Source organism: Sinocyclocheilus rhinocerous, unplaced genomic scaffold, assembly GCF_001515625.1.
Source record: "Sinocyclocheilus rhinocerous isolate Xijiao unplaced genomic scaffold, SAMN03320098_v1.1 scaffold4226, whole genome shotgun sequence".
In the NCBI taxonomy this organism is placed as follows: domain Eukaryota; kingdom Metazoa; phylum Chordata; class Actinopteri; order Cypriniformes; family Cyprinidae; genus Sinocyclocheilus; species Sinocyclocheilus rhinocerous.
The window spans coordinates 95878-106734 of NW_015656248.1; the positions used below are offsets into that span (position 1 = coordinate 95878).

Below are 10857 nucleotides of genomic sequence, written 5' to 3' on the forward strand. Positions count from 1 at the left end.
AGTCATTAATGAATCAAAATCCCAAATAATTTCACAGTTTTTAAAGCAGGCTACATTCTTTTTCCTGTAATCAAAGTTGTTATCTAGTCAAACACAAAATGGCATGCTTTTGTGTCTCACCAGACATAAATAGTTCCTAACCCATAATCAGCTTCACCTCTTACACTGGCAACCTACATGTGACCCCAGACTTCTGCTGGTCATCTAGAACTAGTGAGAAGATTCTATTATAAGAGCAAAGAGTACCAGCTGCCCTTCCCCTGAATGACAGCTGTTAGCAACTCATGGTAGACAGAGCAACCTTGGCACAAAACATCCACAAATGCAGTGTCCTTTCTAGACATGCTACTTCCCTTCTTGGAAAAATGGAAGAATGGAAAAAGAGGAAGAATGTGTCATGCTGGCGAGCTATTAAGATGTTCTAGACAGGAATAAAGTCTTGGTATCTCTCTAGCTGACACCCTGATCCTATTAAGTCTACAACAACAGACGAGAGAAAACATACCGTTTATATCTAGCACACAGTCACACCTAAATAACAAGATACCAGACAGCGAGAATATCTGCACTAGCTCACACACATTTACATTCATACACGTTTAGGTCATTTGGTTCATAGAAAGCACAAAGACATCTTCAAAATGCCATTATTTTAGCATTATCAATTTATGAGCACTATATATTGCTGGAAGGATTTTAAACCATTCAGTACTGAATTCATTCAGGTGTTCAAAGGTGAACAGTAACAGAAACTGACACAGTTGAGAGATACTGACATGGTTTATCCTAAGTGAGGGTTCATTGTAGTAAACGAGTAATTCTGACTCTAAAATCTAATAAACCGCATATAATATATGTAACCCTGGACCACAAAACCTGAGTAAATAATCTTTCCATTGATGTATGGCTTGTTATGATAGGACAATATTTGGCCGAGATACAACTATTTGAAAATCTGGAATCTGAGGGTGCAAAAAAAATCTAAATACTGAGAAAATCGCCTTTAAAGTTGTCCAAACGAAGTTCTTAGCAATGCATATTACTAATCAAAAATTAAGTTTAAATATATTTACAGTAGGAAATTTACATTATATCTTCGTGGAATGTCATCTTTATTTAATATCCTAATGATTTTTGTCATAAAATAAAAATCAATAATTTTGACCCATATAATGTATTTTTGGCTATTGCTACAAAAATCCCCCACGACTTAAGACTGGTTTTGTGGTCCAGGGTCACATATAATAATAATAAACCACACCTTTAAAAGTAAAAGTTGTCATTGTTTATAGTTTCTGCTCAGTTTTGAAGCCTGTCCAAGGTACAGAAACACAGTATACACATGAGAGAAAAATGTAAACATTTGCAGGAATTAGTGTATCCCTATAGACAGACCTCACACTATGCGTAGTGTGGTTTTTTGCTAATGCTAGAAAAAAAGCATGTCTGCACAAACAAAACCTCCTAATGTGATACATCTGAAAAATAAATGTGACACATTTAATCACAAAAACACTTATCCATTACCACTCCATAAACTGTGGCATAAATTTACAATGACTGCATGGCATCAAGCATTGAATTGGACAGTTTCATATAAACAGACAATTCATGCTCTTCTGCTGGCCAATAAAACTTGGTGAACTCTATATTCTGTCCAACCATGTGGTCACCATATGAGGCATAAGTTGCCCTTATTTGTGTGTATATGGGGTCTTGTACCTTTAAAACATTTTTCACACTCTTCCTCACATGGCTTTAGTACTTCCTGGTCAACGTGCAAGAAAAACATCAATATTTGCACTTTCTCGCTGGCCTGAGAAGACCTCTTAGTGTCCATTTTCTCCTCCCTGGCATCTCAGCGGGTCTTCAGACTTGGTCCAGGAGCCGGAGAGGACTAAGAATGGGTATATAAAGTAAACATCATCTTTCCTCTTCCCTGTCCCCGGCCCCAAGGCTTTCACTTAACACTGAGTATGTGTAAATATCTACATGAAAAAAAGAAAGCCAAGATACATCCTCCCCAGCTCAATGCCAAGAATCTCAGAGCTCTGAGATAAACACACTGGACAGAGCAAATTTCCAGGGGTGTGTTGTCGGTTGTCAACAGGACACTGGATAACTAAGGAACACACAGTGTACCAGGAACAAAGACCTGATTGTACTCGTGCCACATGCAGGACCAATCGATGTATTTAATGGCCTCAGTCAGAACACCTCCGCATTTAAGAGTCCTTCAGTTACTGGCTGAGGATAATGAACTGTTTGAGAATGGAGATCAGAGCAGAAGCTGGTCATAGACGGGAAGCTGAGGTGATAATGATATTGATTCTTGTAACATTTTGCAATTCAAATGTAACATGTGGCTAGCCAATTATTATATGACCCTTATTGCTTTGCGAGGTTTGCCATGGCAACCGTTGACAGGTATGGGCTACCCTTTTTATAGTGCTGCACTCGCAGGCTGGCTTTGCACAGCAACAATCCATCATCCAAGACACATAATCAAACAAAATGAGGGCACGGCACAAAGCCTCCAAATTTTAAACAATTACAATTCACTTTTCAAAAAGACCAATCAATTACATAAAGAATTCGAAGCAGCACAGCTGTTTACAAAATTGCTAAAAATAAATGTTTCTTGAGCAGCAAATCAGCAAATTAGAATGAATTCTGAAGGATCACGTGACATTGAAGACTGCTGAAAATCCAGTATTTACATCACAGGATTAAACTGTAATAACATTTCATAATATTACTGTTTTTACTGTATTTTTGATCTAATAAATGCAGCCTTGGTGAATGAGGTATTTTTCAAAAACATTAAAAAAATCTTACAGACCCTAAACTATTCAGCAGGAGTGTACAATAAACAAGCTAATTTTATACATTATATATAAACCAATTAAACTCTATTTCATATGAAGTATAAAAATATATACAATATAAAAGCCTATTAAACATAAAAAGAACTGCAGAAAAAACTTTACATTTACATTTATCAATTTAGACTTATAAATCATATAATGCAGAAGCCATTAATCCAAACCTGAACGCAATAAATTAGTGCTACTGTACCAAAATTCCAGTTGAGTACTAAAACAGTACAATGTTAATGTACTACAGGCTAGATACTTTAACTTGTGCTTCAATCAGCACAGCAGAAGGAGACCAAACCCACTGTTAAAGTGTGATCCAATGATATTCACAGACATCTAGTCAGACTGCCCCTCATTAAGCCTCTGGTGTCCTTAATGTGCTACTAAGGCAGACCCTGTACGTTGATTTCTCAACATGAAGGTTGAACATGTAATGCAGTCCTTTCTCACAGGAAATCATTATACAATTAATCTTCTCAGCATGGGGTCCCATGATAAGTAGAGGTTTGTTAAAAGCTAGGTAAACTATAATTTTAGCTCTCTGCTTGTGTGGTCGTTCAGGTGTTCCAGACCTGCTACAAAAGAAGCATTAAAATGTCTGGTGTACAAACACTGCCTAACCCATAACACCATAACTAGGTTCATCTAGTGACACAACAAACTCTTTATGGAACACCAAGCAAAGAAAATCCTCTTTTCACACAATAATTGACCTATCGGTAAGCTCCTCCCCTCGAACGCAGATGAGCCAATGGCAGTCGAGTATCAGTTGCACAGGGAGCGGAACTCGGACATCTTTAGGTTTCAGCGCAAAAGAGAAACATTGGGAGATCCGAAGCTCGCATCGGTTTAATGGTGTTTATACTACAAAAATTGAAAAACTATGTGCCTAGGGTACTTGTAGCACAAATTCCAGTTATCCTGAGAGGATAGGCAATAATTTGTAATTTATTTTATTCCATTTCCTAAATCCAACCAAAACAGAGCAAAGCATTCAACCCCATCACAATGAAGATGAAAACATTCATTTTCTGGTTGTCACACTCTCATTAATTTACACTTTTCATCTGCTCAAGCAGAACGTTAATGTCATCTTGTGCTTCAGCAATGTATCTCTGGCTAAAACTAGCTAACGTTAGCATTAAAGTTAGTGAGTCCATGGACTCCATGCTAACGTACAAACCTAAATAGCGAACTGTTCTCACGTCATGTCCCGTGCAGTTAAAGTCAAAAACAAATAAACGAAGGTCTAGAGTGCCTCCATATTAATCTGGTTAAATGTAAATTAATTTAATCTTACTCTGCGGTATATGAACGGTACTGATCCTGGATGTTGTCATTGCGATCGTGACGACCGTAACATAATTCTTTCGTTTGCATTGTGATCTGTATTTTTACATATTTATTTTAATATCTTTTGTATATCCCTCCACGGCATATTTAAGTCCCACTTGAAGGTCCATCTGTGTCCCAAATTTATCAGAAACACCTCGGAAGAAGGTTTTCACTGACAGCTGTCATTGTAAGACAGTGAGCAACTCCATTTATTTGTCAGAGTGAGCAACAGTAGCTAAGGGGGGCGGGGCTTACCGATAGGTCAATTGTCTTCAACCTTTACTAAAATGATGTTTAATGGAATGAAATGAAGACAAACAGTGCAGTAAGCCACAGGATTGTTAGAGAGAGATACGAAATGAACAATCTAAATACCTGTGTTTTATACACCTCGGACACAATGTACTTACAGAGGATTAAAGTATGCCATTTGTGAACCTATACTGTAAATAGTGGTTTGTAGAAAAGGCAAAATGGAGTGCTTCAGTAAAGGCAAAAAGTATTGGTTCTGCAGCACAATGACCTAATGATTTACAAAGTTTCTTTCCTAAACAAAATGGACCTGTCATGGATCAATAATATTTGATAAGCTAAAGGGTGGACAGTGTCATTTTGAAAGTTAATTCCATGGAGAAATCTACACCTTATTAATCATCAAAAAAATGGGTTTATAGCCAGATACGGAAGCATTTGCTTTCTGCATTATCTGAGAGAATAAAACGTGACCGGCAACATTTAAAGAGTTGAAAACACAGTAATTTAAAATTTTATCATTGTTTTGGAAATTAACATATTAAAAATATATAGTACACACACACACACACACACACACACACACACACACACACACACACACAACACACACACACATATAATGTTTCAATAAGACACACTGGACCTCTGACTTTTGTGAGAAAAAGCAAGATATTTAAATAAAGAAAATAAAGAAAAAATAGTAAAGAAAAACACTACCACAGAAAAAGTCATACAGGTTTAGAACAACATGTGGGTGAGCAAATTATGACAACATTTTTAATTTTGGGATGGACTATCCCTTTAAGTGTGTGGAGGTCAAGTGTTATCTTAGCGGATAATGTTGGAAGCAAAGGCTTCCGCATCTGGCCTAAACCACTTTTTCTTTCTTTATAGATATAAAGGAAAAATCCCAATTTCATTTGTTTGTTTTTAGGAGGGGAAAAGTGCAGTACAAACAAACACTTGGGGCAAAGGTCACTTACCTCAGCATGTGGCCACCACAGTAAAATACCACTCTACACATTACAGAGCTGCCATGACTTCTTTTCTGACCTATATATGTCCACAATGAAATACAATAGCAGTCCCTTTTGTCTAATAAAATGTCAAAGAGGCAGGAAAAGACAGCAGAGTTAGTGGAGAAGAGTCTTATTGAAGTCCAAAGTGATGGAGAGTTGCCTTTGTTTCTCTCTTTTTTTGGACTACTTTCTCCACTGAAATATGTTGGTCTTTTTATGAAGAGAGAGGGAAGAGGGTGAAGGTGCTGGATAGCATTTGAAGAGTTCAGAATGAGGGACAGAAGAGAAACTACGTTGAGTGCCAACATCTGGTTCCAATAAAACAGCACACATTGTACCAACAGGAGAAAGAAGAATGTCTTGACGCGAGTCATACTCAGCATCATTTTTAAACGGTAATTCACATTTTCAACTGTTAAAAGAGTTGGCTACTCGTCCTTGGTAAAGTCATTTACACATACTTAAGTAAAAGCACATTTGCTGTTTTCAATAAGATTGAAAGCATCTGTCCATATCCAATGTGAGGAACAAAGATGTTTTCCTTCAACGTTTCAAGTAGGTTTTTATTCTCTGACTACATCAAAGTGAGCTCACTATAAAAGAGTTACATGTTCCCTCGACATTTCCAGTTTTGTGAGAGGAACAGGAACGTATTTACTGTGGCATTTCCTCCTCTTATAGTATTATGGGGGATGGTGAAGGAAAAGAGGATGAAAATGCCATACAGGGAAAGGAAGAAACTGTAGGCCTTACAGTTAAAGTGACTGAAATTTCTCTCGTCCTCTCATCACTCTTACTCTAACGCCACCCCAGCAGTTCTCACGTTTAAAGGCTTAGCTTTTCCAAGTCTTACACTGTCATTAAGATCTACCAGGACTTCATGATATACATTCCCTGGAACTGAGATCATACCTGGTGGATAGCATTTGAAGAGTGCAGAATGAGGGACAGAAGAGAAACTATGTTGAGTGCCAACATCTGGTTCCAATAAAACAGCACACATTGTACCAACAGGAGAAAGAAGAATGTCTTGACGTGGTGAGTCATACCCAGCATCATTTTAAATGGTAATTCACATTTTAAAGTGCCCCTATTATGCCATTTCCAATATTGCCTTTTATGCAGTGCGATATTTAGCTATATGTGAATGTAATTAATCTGCAAAATTGTAAAGTCAAAAGTGCACAATAAATAAAGTTATAGTCTCCCAAAAGAAAGAATCGACTTTGAACAGCATAAACGAGTTGTCAGTAATTCGAATCCCACTTCACATTTGCATAATTCTATGTTCTATAGTAGTCGGTTGCAAACAACTTGACCCCACCCACAAACACGTCATTTTACTGACGACTGCTTCTCTTATCTCAGAGAGTTCAATATGGGATTCATAAAACACTTGCTCTTGAAAGATGGCTCAGTACCCAGTTTATTTGGACCAGCTGGCTGCACTAAATCACAACCTGTAAGTATGATAAATAAATAATAGATGTTTAATTGTATATATTTTCTATCGAGCGTTCAAAATACTATGCCAATGGGCGTATTGTTTCCGACACGTGATGTACGCGGTAGACCAATCACAACAGACTGGGCCACCTGACCAATCAGAGCAGAGTAGGCTCACGGAAAGGAGGGATTTAGAGAGACTGAATTTTAGAACTGCTTTGAATGATTCGTTTCAGAATCTTTGGAAAATTAGGTTATATTAAATGCATATTTTGATAAAACAAAAGCATTTTTTGACCTTCCACACATGTAAACCTATTGTAGGAGACTCCAAAAATAATATCAGAAACCTTAAAAATGGCATAATAGGGGCATAATAAAATTGGTTTTTTTTGATGACATCAATGTGAGCTCACTATAAAAGAGGTACATGTTCCCTCGACATTTCCAGTTTTGAGAGAGGAACAGGAACGTATTTACTGTGGCATTTCCTCCTCTTAAAGTACTATGGGGGATGGTGAAGCAAAGTGGGATGAAAATGCCATAGAGGGAAAGGAAGAAACTCTAGGCCTTACAGTTAAAGTGACTGAAATTTCTCTTGTCCTCTCATCACTCTTACTCTAATGCCACCGCAGCAGTTCTCGCGCTTAAAGGCTTAGCTTTTCCAAGTCTTGCACTGTCATTAAGATCAACCAGGACTTAATGACACACATTCCCTTGAACTGATATCATACCTGCAACCAAAAGTAAACAAAGTCACCAAAGCTTGTGTGCCGCTTAAAACAGCACAGCATTATTTAAAGGGGTCATATGATGCGATTTCATTTTTTCCTTTCTCTTTAGAGTGTTACAAGCTCTTGGTGCATAAAGAAGATCTGTAAAGTTGCAAAGACTAAAGTCTCAAATCCAAAGAGATATTCTTTATAAAAGTTAAGAGTTAGCCACACCTACCTAAAACGGCTCGTTCGAACACGCCCCCACATACCTACCTCACTATGTGGGAAGATTTGCATAAAGCCCCCAAATGTTCACGCAAATACAGTATGTGGAAAATAATGTTTTTTTTTTACTTTAAACCGCATAAACACATTTCATTACACCAAATACACAAAATAATGTTCTTTTTAGCAGCATCATATGACCCCTTTAAGGTCATAACATATATGAGGTCACTATCATACTCGGCTTGCAGTGATTCTGCTGCGATGTATAAAAATGAAGTTTCAGACATGATTCACCTTGAATGAGAAAATACAAAACTAGTCTACTGTAAGAGGTTTCACATTGGACAGTAACTTCAGACATGAAGATGATGAGGGGGTCTTCAAACTTATATCAAAACCCTGATTATGCTACACCTTATAAATGCATGTGAGTGTGGGATCAGCATGAAGCTGTTTGATATCGGATGTGGTCACTGATGATGAATGCAAACATCTGTGAATTTAGGTCAGACCAGCAGCCAACATCAGTGTGGTCAACCTATTTTTCCACTGGAACATTTAAAATCAACAGGTTCTATTTGCAAAACGAAATAGACGTGGAATAGATTTCATACAGATATGAATAGGGATATATTCCTCATTTTCGTGAGACCTGTAAATGCCTGAATATTCAAGAATGTATCTACGACTCAACGGTAAATGAAACATGCAACACTTAATTTAGCGCGTTAGAATGTCACATTTGGCTGGTCTGTGCGAAAGCATAGCACGCGTTACTGTGACAATATTTTCAGTGTTTACGTGGGAAATCTGTAAAAAGCATATAAGACGGCATTGCGATAGACAGTAACGGAGCTGCTGCTGCAGTAAATGGAAACATACCATTATTTAAAAAAAAAATGAAATGATTCGTTTGTTTAAAGCATGAGATTCGGTTCAACAGCTGGCAAAATCGTCAGGTTTTCTGACACCCACACTAGGCTACTACATTCATTTAAGGAAAACGTTATACTCACCTACGTTAAGACATTGAGTGGATCCTGGAGCTCGCATACTCCGAACCGGCAGAGAAAACGCGGCTTGACAATCGAGTCGACGCGTGTCCGGTAGTGCAGTATATATTCCGGGGATCTGGCTCTGAGATGTAGACGGTGAAGGTCTTATTCCCGGGATGTTGGCAGCTCTGAGGAATGTGCTCTGATGTTACTGCAGATTCGGTAACTCCCCCTCAAAGTGAAATTTAACCCTCTGAAGACCAGACGGCGATTCTCCTTATTCACTGCATCATCATCACACGACACATCGTCTCCCAGTGTTTCTAACGCGCTCTCACTGGCTGTTTCTTATAGTGCGAAATTCGTCTTTCATCAAGTAGCTACTGATTCCTTATAACTCACACCTATATATTTCGCTAGCCTGTGCACAAAAATAGTATAGATGACAAAAATAGTGATATATCATACTTCAGTAGGACATTACAACACACTACTGCTGTTTCCAGTCAGAGAAATTACGCAATAATTTACAGTCAACAAGCTGTACACGCTGTGCCATGAACAAAATTCAATGACCTTTAAAATGTTGATTCAATTTGATTTAATTCTTTTAAAGTAATTTATACTGAGTAATTTGTTCATTTATATGTAATATGGTAGATTTTCAGAGACATGCGTTTCATTAATTTTAAAAGGGATACGTCTTACGTGTTATGTGTTTTAGATTTGTATATACTCACAAAAGAAAATCTTTAGAGTATACTGGGAAATATTATTAGAATGTAGTTAATATTATTATATGATAACAAATATTTACAGTATATTCAAGTTTCAATCCCTGCTGAAAACAATGATAATACACTGTGAAGAATGTAGATTAATCTAATACATGTACTGTGTGTGTGTGTGTGTGTGTGTGTTCTATATATATATATATCTCTCTAAGTATATATATACATATAGCCTATACACAGAGAGAGAGTTTAGTTTCAGTATTGTAATTTCATGGAAGGTTTTTTTTTCTTTTCTTTTCTTTTTTTGCTCCCAATTCCAGTGTCTCATAAAGAATGTCAGGCCAGGAAGCTGTTAAGAAATGGCCCTAAAGAGAGCACCGCTGCTTGTGCTTGTGCTTGTGCTCCCGTGTAAATCAGAAGAAGAAAAGACTAAAATACATTATGTGCGTAAATGTGAACATTGAGAGGAATATATTTCCTAAACCTTGGTGTACTACATTATATATTGTATAGCACATATAAAAATGCTTATATTGCAAATTTAGCCATATGATGAACTGTGACACAGGAAAGATACCAAAAGGTGAAAAGGATATGAGTGGTTGTTGCATTGCCCTTGAAATGACAGACATCCCTTCCTTCTGTCCCTCTCACTTCCCTTTTTCTCTGCTGATTCATCAAACATGTGAAGAAGAGCCACATTCATAAAATCTTTGCAAAGAGGCACTGAAAAAGAAGCATTTGCTCCACATTTGTTGTTGAGCACAAAACTGTCTCTACGTTGGTTGTAGGGCTAAAATAAGGCAAAGGTCTAGATAACTCCCTTATCTAAAAGAACTCTTAGGGGTTTGCAGATTGGTCCATCTCTAACTAAACTGCCAATCAATAGTCAGATCAGTAGTGGTGTGTTGAGAAAGCTGAGAAGACGACACCAGTCCTGAGATATATCATGACATTCTATTAGCATTAAAATAAGCAGGCTCTTGTAAACAAAGCAAGTTTAATCAACACCATACATGTCTTCAAACACTAAAGTTAAACAACTGCTAAACCCCTGCTCATGGCAGTAATTATTTGGACTAATATGAAGCCTAGTTACCATAGCGATGGGTCCATAACAGGGCCGAATGCCCAGAGCTTGTTTTAGTCTTTGACTTTTCAAATAATGCCAGACATATGAAGGTGTTTTTCTCTATAGTATGTCTGAAAAAAAAGATTTAGAAAGGAAGTGTGGAAGGATAAATGAAGGA

The 10857-nt window shown here is 37.4% G+C and overlaps 1 protein-coding gene across 5 annotated transcripts in view; it reads right to left on the reverse strand.

Annotated features, from left to right (window-relative positions):
- Positions 1-9259, reverse strand: part of LOC107719926 (disabled homolog 2-like) — a 31106-nt gene extending 21847 nt beyond the window's left edge. For 2 of the 5 annotated variants that reach the window (XM_016527479.1, XM_016527481.1), the window contains exon 1: positions 8899-9258. The gene's annotated coding sequence lies outside the window, so the exon portion shown is untranslated. Of the gene's footprint in view, positions 1-8894 lie in introns of all 5 variants that reach the window. The other 3 variants (XM_016527478.1, XM_016527480.1, XM_016527482.1) reach the window with 2 other exon arrangements.
- Positions 9260-10857: the final 1598 nt, after the last annotated feature.